This window comes from Ornithodoros turicata, chromosome 1, assembly GCF_037126465.1.
Source record: "Ornithodoros turicata isolate Travis chromosome 1, ASM3712646v1, whole genome shotgun sequence".
NCBI classification, from domain to species: Eukaryota; Metazoa; Arthropoda; class Arachnida; order Ixodida; family Argasidae; genus Ornithodoros; species Ornithodoros turicata.
Window position 1 is genome coordinate 60982503 of NC_088201.1, and position 12342 is coordinate 60994844.

General features: G+C 45.7%; 1 long non-coding RNA gene across 1 annotated transcript; it reads left to right on the forward strand.

Annotated features, from left to right (window-relative positions):
* Positions 1 to 2787: 2787 nt before the first annotated feature.
* Positions 2788 to 4922, forward strand: LOC135399293 (uncharacterized). Its single transcript, XR_010424236.1, has 3 exons — positions 2788 to 3025; positions 3780 to 3875; positions 4220 to 4922. It is a non-coding gene; the product is annotated as an uncharacterized LOC135399293 (long non-coding RNA).
* The last annotated feature ends 7420 nt before the right edge of the window (positions 4923 to 12342 follow it).

The following is a 12342-nucleotide window of genomic DNA, read 5'->3' on the forward strand; positions in this document are numbered from 1 at the left end:
TTTCTCTGTATACTTCTTGAAACGCTGTGTGCATTGTATATTTTGAAAATCCTTGGAAACAAAAGGAAAGGAAAGACCTGATGCAAGAGAGATTAAATTGTGTCATGACAGGTGTCGGAAAACAGACAGAAAGAATCACATTTTACGTTTCTACTTTTTTTTTTTTTTTACTTTTGTGGAGGTCATTTCAAGTCATTAGACCCTTAGGTCCGAAAGGACCCATCCAACCGCTAAACCGTTAGTCCTGTTGGAGATGTCCGAAATTACGACAGGCCTGTTGGCCTAATGGTTCCATTAGTATTAGCTCTGATGGATTTTTCGATCGGGAGCGGAGATGAGGTCATAACTCTGCGGCGAGGCGTTGGCGCTGCGAACACCACGTAGATACAGAAAGCCTGCGCGCTTGTCGACGAGACGTAACAATTAAGAGCCAGCCAATGAGGATCGTGTTTTCAACGGCCGTAGCCAATCACGAATGTGCTATCAGCGGTCGTGGCCATGGAGAAGAACCACCGTCGTCTGCGAGTTGTGATTGAACTTCTCCGCGTACTAAACGGGAAAACTTTCAAATAAAGCGTAAAACGATCTCAATCTTTCTCAAAACCGATTTTCTGAAAAGCGTCTTGCACTTTTTGTCTAAATATTTGGACGGCAGGTTCCAGGTGAGCTGCAATTTGTGGGTTCTTGAATTTGCACAAAGACGAATTTCCGTAGCAGACGAATTCTGACTCTTAATAGAAAGAGGAAGAGGGGGCAATGCGCAGGCTTTCTGTGTCTAGGTGCTGTTGGCAGTGTGTGGCCTTCCCTCCTATTCCTAGCTCCCTCGTAGAGTTCCCTCGGAGACTGTAGGGATATAGATTTGTATGGAGATCTACAGATTTCCGGTAACATCTATAAATCTACAGATTTTTTCCGAAATCTGCAAATTTTTGACTCCATGATGAAACGAACCTGAGCATAGGCTGCACAAAATACTGGAACATACACAACGACAGTGATTTATCCAGACACCCCTACACCCCCACCCCCCACCCAAATGTTCAGTGACACCCCCTAGCTTTTTCACCTGTGTACCCCCTACAGCGGGCGCGTTTGTGATTTAAGGTTTAGACACATGTCGGTAATGATATTGTCACGGATGAAAACAGACGAGAAAATGATACGTGGCAATATGTTAAGCTGTAATGACGTAACTATAATAATGACCCCCTCCCCCCCAATTCTTTTCCAACACCCCTTCATGCTTGGGGTTCTGGATAAACCACTGCACAACGATCGTTACCATGCTCATGCTTGCTTCACCGTAAACAACTTTATTGCGAGATGATGACTGGGGAGTTTCATCGCCAAAGGCGATACTCTACCCCGTTGCAGGTGGTGATGCGGGGAGTGAAATAATGAGCCCCTTCACAATAAGGATTCAAGTCCCATGGTATCCAGAAAGATGAAGAGCGCTTTCAGGGCAAAGCGTTGGTGGGCTGGATGTGCCCATGCTTGTTTCGTCATGGATTTCGTGTACCAGCCAGCGTGCCTTTACGCTATGTTGTCAGATTTTTGGGCAATCCTTAGAAAAAATTGTGACGAGAAGCCTAATTCACGCGCCACTCTCGGGTGAAAAAAACAACGAATTTTTAATTTCATGTTTGCTTCATAGTGCGCTTGTTAAAAATGACTGTTAGTATATAACCTTCGAAATTATGTATCACTCGTGGCACGGAAGCTGTTCGCACTTAATTACACGATGTAGCTACTTATCATCGTGGTTAGATCGCTTATGTATTGATTTGTCGGATGATGATGCTTCATTTTTTTTTTCTTATTATTGTTGCCTCCACTGGACGCAAATAGATCTCCACGCAGCCGCCGGCGCATTGGCACCGACAAACTGGTGGTGGTGCTGTGCTATTTCAGGGCGGTTTGCCTGACGGCTTGTTTCTTGGTTCTTCCCAGACAGTACACCCGGCACCAGGATTTGAACCCCGAAGAGCCAGTCCATTCTGCGCAGCTCCCCAATAACTTTTGCCATCACATATTTCCGTTGTTCCGATGCAAAAAGTGAAATAGAGAATGTCAGACGACGGAAACGCACAAAGTCCTGGCCTAAAAAATATGTTGTATGTTTTACTGCAATCTACAGATTTTTACGAAAATCTCCATACTTTTTAACGAGCGATCTCCATACTTTTCCTCCGACAGGTATGGCAACACTGGCTAGAGATTTTAGACAACGGTGTCCCAAACAGTATACGCTTTGAGCCTATACAAGACCTCTAAGAATCTTGTAAGACAGGGGTCAATACCGATTAGATTTATGTTTAGCATTGATATGTTGTTCTTAAGGAAGCTTTTAGAAGTGCGAAATGCCCCAGTCGAGTGACAACCCAAGCAGCACAATGTACTGAAAGTCGAGTGCAATAGGGGTGGACGGGTAGGTGGAAGGCCTTGAACAGACTCGTGAAACTAAAGAACACTGATAAGACACATACCGTCCACCCCTATTGCACTCAACTTTCAGTACATTGTGCCGCTTGGGAATTGGCTATTCCGCCCTTTGTCGAACGCTGTTCACGCGTTCCGGAAGCGTTGCGTTTGTAGAACAAAAAAATCAAGATGCGTTTCCCAACCCAAGCGATGCCCAAGCTCTTCTTTCTGTTGTCTTAGTAAGAAAAACAGAGATAAATGCTATCTCAATTCGGTTCATATGCACCGAGTCCTTTGAAAATAAGGCATTCACAGTGAACTGTTCATACAACCGTTATATCTCTTTCCCTTCGAAATCAGGATTCATGGCGTGCTTATAAAGTTCACCAGCACCAACACGGAGGTAGTAACAAATACATCAAGTGACAATAAACGAGGAAAAGGACAAGGAAACGATAGCCACGCATGTGCGATTTCATTGACGCTTTTAAACCACAGTTCCAATCGCCCTTACTGTAACGGCCACTGCTCGCCACCTTCTGCGCGGTTGGTCATCCACGGTGTTCTTTCGCGAGGTGCGAATCATCTACACATTCTTGAGAACGTAAGTTCCGTTTAATTCGTTGCGTCGGTATAGTTTGTTCCTCGGCGGACAAATTAATCGTAGAGGCATTCAAGTCGTCCTCACTCTGGAAATGTATGTTTGCGGGTATTGTAAGACCAAATTTTCGACTGGTGCCACAAACGGAATGGCAAAATGCTCTTTACATATATATATATATATATATATATATATATATTGAAGTAGTCCGGATGCTCACATTGAGTGCTGACCAACTCACAGGCTGAGTTTTCAAACCCGCTGGAGGAGGCTGGGGCGCAATGCCCTTCTCCCCCTCCCCTCCTCTCTTTTTCTTTCTTTTTCTTTTCTTTTCTATTTCTTTTTTTTTTTTTTTTTTTTTTTGCGTGAACGCTTCAGGGTGCCGGGTACTTTGTGCCCGCTTCGTGCACAGAGACCGAGCGGGTGTCTGAGATTCCGTGCCATGAAGCAAATTTTTATAATATTGTCACGATCACTCGCGTAAAACATTCGATTTTTTTTGGGGGGGGGGGATACTTCTCGTAACGTTCATCTTGAGTGCCGACTGGGTAGACCCCGGAGGATGCCTGATCCACAATGAGAAAGTTTCGGGGTAGGGGTGGGGACTCAAGTCCCTCACGCAGTCGGCGCCTATGGACCAATTAATCGGGAGAGCCTCACTGAATGGCAATAGTGAGCAAACAGTGGAATTATTGGGGAGTCGTTGGTCTACCAACGTATTGCGGGTCTTGACATTGCTCTACCTTTTGTTGCGCAGATTTCCCTGAAATGTCCACAATAATAGGCAGAAAACGAAGATCCGTCAGGATCCGGGAACGGCTGGCGTCCCAAACCCTTCGCGACCAAAGCGGAGGTTAGTTACAATACCATTTCCCTAAAAAAATATAGTGGTTGATTGGTTCGCTTTCACTTCCTCGTGTCTTTGATGTCACTAAATAATAAAAAAATAAAAAATATATAAAAGGAGATGGAAATTTGTGTCCCAAGAATGGTGAACCCGAAGACGTGTATACCACTTTCCGGGCCAAAATATTTTTCGCACGGCAGGCCCGTGATGTCGCACTGGGGTAACATGCACCACAACGAGTGACGCATGATAGGAAATATAAAAACATTATCAAAGCTTATAATCATGTTCATAGACTGCAGTTGAAGCGATATTACGGTTTCTTCACATCTGCTCCATGTACATTGCAGGTGAAACTACGACCGCCCGGAATGCATCTGTTGGGAAGGTTGGGAAGGCTACGCCGCACGTGGGCGACGCCAAGAAAGTGAGTGCCGAAAAGGGCACACTTGACATAATAAAGGGAGTTCAGAAGCTCTCGCTTCAAGGGCTTCAACAAAAACCTACGAAGAGGAAAGTTCTGAAATGGAAAGATATGGAGGGCTTCGTCGAGGACGAACAGAAGTGTACAGCACAGGGCGAAGATAGGGAGCGGAAGGGTGGTCCACTGCGAGACATTTCGAACGAAGACGGTCAACACTCCCAGCTGTCAACATCGACAACCAAAACGAACTGCAATCGTCTATGCGAAACTTGCGGACAAACACTTCAGTTGCAGTTGCGCTCTGCTTCGCACAGTACACCCATCACCCCACCAATTCATGACGGGACAAGCGCCCGACATGACCCTGCAACTTTGTCAACGTTAACGTTGGTCAGGGGTACGGCGGGATCGTCAGAAGTTCGTGTGGGGTCCAAAAAGGAGAAAATGGACTGAAACACTACAGGGCCTGTGATTTTTGAAATTCGCACATGAACAAGATCCCAGGCCCATGTGTTATCGTTTCTTTAGGGCTCGTGGTGCCTCACCAGTTCCCGAAATGCTATACGGGCCTATACCAGGGGTTACCACGCGGCCCACGGAAAAAATAAAAATATTCGACCAAAGTTGCATTAACGGTCGTGGCGCTGTCATTGGGCTCTGTACTCGTGCAGTTAACCTTGGGTAAATTAGTGATAGAAAACTGTTGCCATTGGCCTCCCAGGCAACAACCACGTGGCCCACAGTTTCCAATCTGGCCAATGATGTGGCTCGATCTCTCGGTCGCGTTTGCAGGGTCGGAGACTCTTTCTCTTTCGAAGAATTTCGACGTTTTTAAATCGATCCATCGCAGGTAAGTGCTATTTATTTCTATGGTACTCCTCGCACTGATAGAGCTCTGATCTTATTGCGCCAAAAAAAAAAAAAAAAACATCAAATGTCAAGCATTGATAGACGCTACTCGTAGATGCTTTTCAACATGAATGCCACCGCTCTAGAAGGCTTCTGTCAAAACTTAGCAGTGCAGCATCACATGGTTTCCGTTTTAGTACTCCATTATGATTTTTGCGTTGCTTTTCGGATAACGGGTTACGTTTTGAAGAACATTTAGTTCAGTAAAATGTGACAGTATTTGACTCCAGACGAAACGTAATCAAATGATTACGTTTCATCTGGAGTCAAATACTGTCAAATACTGCAGGCTGCAGCTGTACGTGCTTGCATAACTGGGAGCCTGGACATCTTCAGCTCAAGGTAAGTTTTCGTAGTTATGCGAAATAGTAAAATTACAAAGAAAAATAAATTTGTAAGCGAAATTATTCGGCACTGATCCGTCCGCGCGGTGGTGTTGGTGTTGGTCACGTTTCCGTTAGCACCGAGCAGTATCCGTCGTCATGGGCGCCGTTACGGGGGGCAAAGTGGGGCCGTTGCCCCCTCCTGGCTTCCAGAAACGTAGGGTTTCCCAGCCAAGTCAATGTAGTTGCGGGCGCAGTTGGTGCACTACGACCCCAAACATTCTGGCCTGCCACCCACCCCCTCCCCTGGAAAAAATCCTGGCGGTATTTCTGTCCTTCAATCATAACCCACATGGTGGCCCTGAAGTGGCAACTTGCTCTTTGGTCCTCCTGTATATAGTTGGTGTGGTTACGCTACCAATACAGGTTGCATCCCAAAACAACATTATTTATTTTTCATTGCAGAAGTGCAACGAGAAAGATTAAAAGATGTCACCCAGTAAGGAATCTACTGCCGCATTCGCTGCTCTTTTGCAGGCCTCGGGGATAAAGACGGTGACCGAGAGAGGCTCACAGAAGCCAAAGAGGAACGCCTGGTGCAACAGCACGTGGTCGCATTTTTAAAAGGCACCCCCGTGGTTTAATTGATGACAAAGTGATGCTGTATGTAGGACCAGGATGGACCGTGCGTGTCTCTGTCATGACGTTTAGGAGATCAAAGAGCTTCTCCGTTTTCTCTCCCATTACTACATTGTCCAAAAATGCCGTTCAGAACCTCTTTACAGTCTCACTGCAACGCCCCCCTCCACCTTTAGCGAGAGGACAAACCATGCCTCGGTTCCCGTGGAGGATATCCACCAGGCGGTTTTCTCTTTGCAGCGGGGAGGCATGTGGTTGTGTGCCTGTACTGGTGAACATTATACGAACAAGGAGAAATATATCAGTTGCAAGCTGTTTATTGCCAAGAGCAATGAATCATTGTTTTTGTATACCGTATACTAGGTACACGATACAATACTGGCTGATGAAACATAGAAAATGCTGAAGAATTGTCATTGACAGAATAGCCTACGATCAACGATGCAGTAGAGGTGACTGCAGCCTCATTAGCTCTAAAAAATACAATATGAATGGTCTCCACCCGAGCTCCCGTCTAAAGGAAAGCACACTGTCCTCATTTCAGTATACATATACGTACTCGGAGATAAGACGGCGATACTCTTCGTCATGTAACGCTGCGGCTTTGAGCTAGGCTTGCCCCACTTTTGTGGCTACCCCGTACCACAGGACCGTGCCTGTACATACACGTCGCCTCTTCTTCCTTGTTCACGTAGCAGCAGACTGCTGTCACGTGCTGACATGTTCCCGCAATTCTCGGTCGCCCGCTGATCGCAACGGCAGCAACGCCGCCTGGCCGAGAGCTACAGGTTGCACTCAGTTTGGGCAACGCCACCTAGACACAGAGGGCCTGCTTATCAGTGGTCGAAACCGGAACAGAACCGTAATTCTTTTTTTTTCTCCCATTGAATGAACCGAAAAAGTATGATGCGGTAACCGGTTCGCCAGACGGTGAAAACGCTTGTACCTTCCTACTCGACTGCCGCGCACCAGCTCCGTGCATCGATCGGAATCCTGCCGAATTCATAGAGCGGACAAATTGATAAACCAAGAAGTGGTGAGTCCACGCACCTCCTACAGCCTCACCTCCAAGAGATTCACGACATCCCTGTACATTTTTGTAACACGAGGTGTAAAAGAAAAGATGTGCTACACGACAGCTACACTTTGCATTGTTGGCTCGGCTGCTTCCTTTAATTCAGCGTCGCAGTGTGAAGGCGACGTAAATTTTAATAGTTTACAGTGACATCCACAAGCAACGCAGACCTCTAACGACCACGGGAAAGAGGTTTGCGTGTGGTCCAGAGCATGGAGGAAGGAAACACAGGAGCGGCCTCTCGCCCTCTTTTCAACGGGGAGCAGCGTGCCGGCCTGCGCATGGGACACTGAGATACTCCTATCTACCACGTGACCGCTTTCTTCTCTTTTTTTCTTTAGAAATTGGCGATAGCCTTTTGCAATGGAGTTCAGTGGTATGCTGTACGCCATTTCCCAGCATTTTCGGTACAGTAAAGGATGACATGCCCTGCCGTGAACTGCATGGTTGTTTGTACCTATGAAGTGTAGAGGCGAGGGAGTAAGAGGAAGGAAGGAGGAGCAACCTGATATTACCTCTCACATGTGGTACACTGATTAGCACAGCACACGTAAACCGGTTGGAACCGATTAATATCGGTTCAAACCGTTATTTTGGTTGCGCTGAACCCGAACCTGAACCGCACCGATAACCTTGAACCGGAACTTGAACCGAACCCCCCCAAAATAACGGTTCCGAGTACTGCGGCTTATTGCGTCCTCTACCTCCTTCGCTACGTGGACATATAAAGTCGACAACTGGGAGCCCAAACATTTGCGCCACCCTACTCCACACGAAAAGCGGAATATGGCATCTCAAAGTAAAAGAAAAAGAAAAAAAAATGTTCCGCAGTCTCAGACATGCCACAAGACGGAGAGCCCTCCGTACGACATATCCGAAAACGGTGCAAACGTTCACGAAGTGGAAGGACGCCATGGACCAGCTTCCACTGGGGCAGGAATGGGCATAAATACATTTTTTGAGTATTTAAATATAAATACAAAATACTTTGTTGAAAGGGGTATTTAAATACTCTTCATAAATATTTTTCAATATGAGTATTTAAATACAAAATATAAATACAGTATTTAAATACTGTAACTACTACCATAAATACTGTGAGGAAGATCGCATCTGGAATTACAGATATAATGATGATTGATGATCATAACAACAAATCAGCAAGCAACAATAACATTTATTTGTTAGCTTATCATGGCGATTTTAATATTAGAAGTTTCTCGAAGACTGCATCCTTTAGGCATCTTCTGTTCGGCCGCACAACCAGATTCGCAAAGGAGAACAGCATCTCCACAGGTGCCGACAAACAAAGGCTTGTATTAAATTTGACGAAGATGCTTCGCACAACAAGGTAATCTGGTAGTCGCGATCGTTGTCCGCAACAACAGTGACAAACTCGCCATCTAAAATGGTAGTCGCATGCTCATGCTTGCGCAAACACGGCATAACTGCGCCCCAAACTCGCCCTTATTCCCGAAAGGTCAAATGCAGGGCAATTATAGGATATGAGTCAGTATATTCTGTATTTAGGAGTATCTATAAAGTATTTACAAGAATAAATACCATAAATTTGTATTTAAATATAATTATAAATAAAATTTTCTAGTCTGTATTTAAATACAAAATATAAATAAATGTATTTATATTTTAAATAGTATTTTAAGTACAATGTATTTAAATACTGCCCATCCCTGCACTGGGGACTAGTGCGCCGAGCATCAAGACAGCCTGCAGTGATGCGGTGCCAGGCGAATTTCGTTGGCGCTGCTGGCCTTGTGGAACCCGGTCGCATTTCCCTGATGGCGGCGTAGAAATCACAAACGCCACACAAGGAAATGTCATCACCTGGGTGTTGGACGCGCAGATGCCGCACCATGTTCATGACCCTGACACACACAGTACGCGTATGGTGTCAGTTCGCTGGGGGAGGGGGGGGGTGATGTAGGGGGAAGGTGCGGTCAGCCTGCTCTGAAGTGGCGGCTCGGCGCACCCTGGGGAGGGAGAACAGGGGAGGGTGAAAAAGGGAGGGGAGAGGTGGTGGTGGCAGAGGGAGAGGCGTGCTAACCCTCTTGCTCTAGGATTCATAAAAGACAAGCATGTTGTCCATATAATAAATATGCTGTATTTTTGCTGCAAAACTGTCTTCTCCTAATTTGTCACTATATCAAATGGAGTGTTCACGTAAGCCAGATTTCCATGTTCCATCTTCTTCGTATTTCCAGCGAAAGTATCGGGCAAAGTATCGCGTTGCTTTTTTTTTTATGTAATGGTAGCGGTACTCCCTTACTTTTAAAAAGAAGTATCGACGTCGGTATTTCGATACTTTTTACTCAAGTAACGAGTATCGGTAACGGGTACTACACTGAACACTATACTGCAAGTCGACACGGATGCACAAAGGTATGGTGGATGCCCTATATTGATGCAAGATTTTTGGCCACCGCCGTATATGTCGTCATGAAGATGTGAGTAAAAGAAGGAGGCTCCAGGAGGCTACAATAACACGCGCAGATGACGGTATCTACCATTTGACCCAGTGTTTGTGTGACTCGTTGTCGTAATTAGGTCACTTTTTTTATTACAAACAACCTGGCAGCAGATTTACTCATGAGATGAGTCAGTTTCGTGACAACATGTTGCACGGGCCGCCGTGTAGGACCACAGATAAGTTCCAGAAGCGTAGCCAGAAAAAAAAAAAAAAAAATCCGCGAAGGGTTCAATACGTGGACTTTAGACGGCACAGGAAGATTTCACCCTCGCTTCCCTCTCCCAAATGCTCTACAAAAGGTACGATTCGGGGGGGATTGAACAGTACGAACAGTCACATATTATCGCCATTGGCCTGGAGTTTGGCAGCGCGACACTAGCGCCGCGTTTCTCCCCTGGTGGTACGGAGAAGCAAAGTTTCAAAGTAGACTCGTCGGGCGACGAATGTGATTACATGCGCTGTGCACGACCTTCCACCTGCTTCCGTGCAATATCTGAGAATGTGCATCCCGTGGAACGGGAAAAATAAAAGCCTGGACCACGTTACTGTTATAAAATGCACGAACTGCACAAAGAACACCGGAGCGTACCTGTTTTTCTGTTATGTTTTGCATTCAAACTCAAGCTGATAGCAAGCTGTAGATTCTGCAAGCTTATAAACTTGAGCTGTTCGGTCTTTTGTATCTGCTTCGTGCTCCACGCTCAGTCTTTTTTATATATATATATATATATATAATGAATTTTGTCCATCAGCTCGTCTGCGTTTACGCCATTCTGTCGTAGACGTAGACCCGTGCGTATACCTATGTCTGGGGCTGCGTAGTACTATGTGAGAATCATGAGCAACATGGATTACGCATCCATTTATTCTTTTTTTTAAATTCTTAGTTACATATTCTACGGCTATAGATGGAACAAATTCCTAGGCAGCGAGTGCATGGCAAGCATAGGAGAAGTATGAGATGTCACGAGCGCATGTAAACCCCAAAATGATCAGACCTGTGCAGGATCCACCGGGAGTCATTGCAATTGGTCATTGGATTATGAAAGTTGTATTGCACTCGAGACATGTTTCTCATTAAGTTAGTGCCTCAAAGTCAATAATCTCAGCCACAAAGACATTTAAATTTTCGTTCTGATGACTGTTCTGATCTGACTCCCATATTCTTCTCTTTCAAAACAGTCACGGATAAGTGGTAGCATGGTTTCGAGTAAGCAAAGAGGGAATGTAACGCTCATAAAAAGACCCAACTACTGGCTACTGACAAGTATGCATACTGATCTCTCCGTTCATTTTATAAATCATTACTCCACCGGCTCTCACACCTTCTTCGTAAACCCGAGTAAAAAATTTGAAACCAGAGATATCCAACTGTATGCATTCATGCTGTATTCTTCATTTCGCTCAGAGCTAGTAGATCTACGGCACCTGGGGAGCACCGGCATTTTACTCGTATTTCGAGCGTGTCCGATAATATTCTGCCATGCGCCAAAAACGCGCCGCTATTGACGGTTTCCCTTCTTACGACTTGACGGGGAAACAATCCCCGGTCTCTTTTGCCTTATAAAAATCGCAACACAGCTTGGCCATTTTGACACAGCACATACTATGTGCGCGATCAGAGAACACGCTACTTTGGAAAACTTAGCACTATCGCCACAAGTGGCGCTGACTGCCGTAATCAGGAGCGCCCTCTGGCCCAGCCCAACAACCCTATACTGTGTGCGCGTGAATGGATAGCCAACTGGAGATATATGACTTCAAAAGGGAGTTTTCCCGCTCCGATTTTGCAACATACAGAGACTGTACAGCAGTTTCGAGTCCTTAGCAGACAGCGCTTGGCAAGACAGAAAATGAAAAACAGTGAAATTGCCCGAACAGTATCCGGTGTATATGATCCTATAAGTTCGTAACAATACTGTCACGTGTTGATATGCCGCATGTAAGGTATAGTATTCGTCGCAGGTTATTGAGCCAGGGGGTCCAAGCTACATATGCGAACGGCTCTGATGCGCACGACAGGAATGTGGAACCCATATTGCACATCTCAATCCGGTAATACCAGCCCAATATCTTGAACCGAGGATTTTAACCCCCACCCCTCTCAAAAGAAAGAACAACACCTGTCCCACCACCACTATAACAAACTTCTGAAATGAATACGCAGGGCTTCCCAGGAAACAGCGTATAGGAGTTTGTAACAAATAAGGTTGCTGTTGGTGGTCCAGTTCTTTGTTTATAAACCGTGAAGACTAGACAAGGAAACGCTTTAACATTGGCAATGGGCGTCCGCTAGGCCTCGTGCTTATGAGGGTTTGCGTATTTCTTGTTTTTTTTTTTTTTTTCTCCACAACTTCACAGTGTAGCACACGCTGGTCTGTCGTTTCACCTTTGGTCGACATGGCATTTTAGAGTTAATTGCATATAGGAGAGTGAATACCCGCCGAGGCGGAACCATAATTTTTCCGGGGGGGGGGGGGGGGGTACTGCCTTTGACAACATGCCACTACACCACCAAAGTCAACTGAAACTCTATGCAACGACTGAAATTGAGGGGGAGGGGGGAGAGTCAGAACATCCGGACCCCCTCCCACCTAAAGCCGCCCTTGATTACC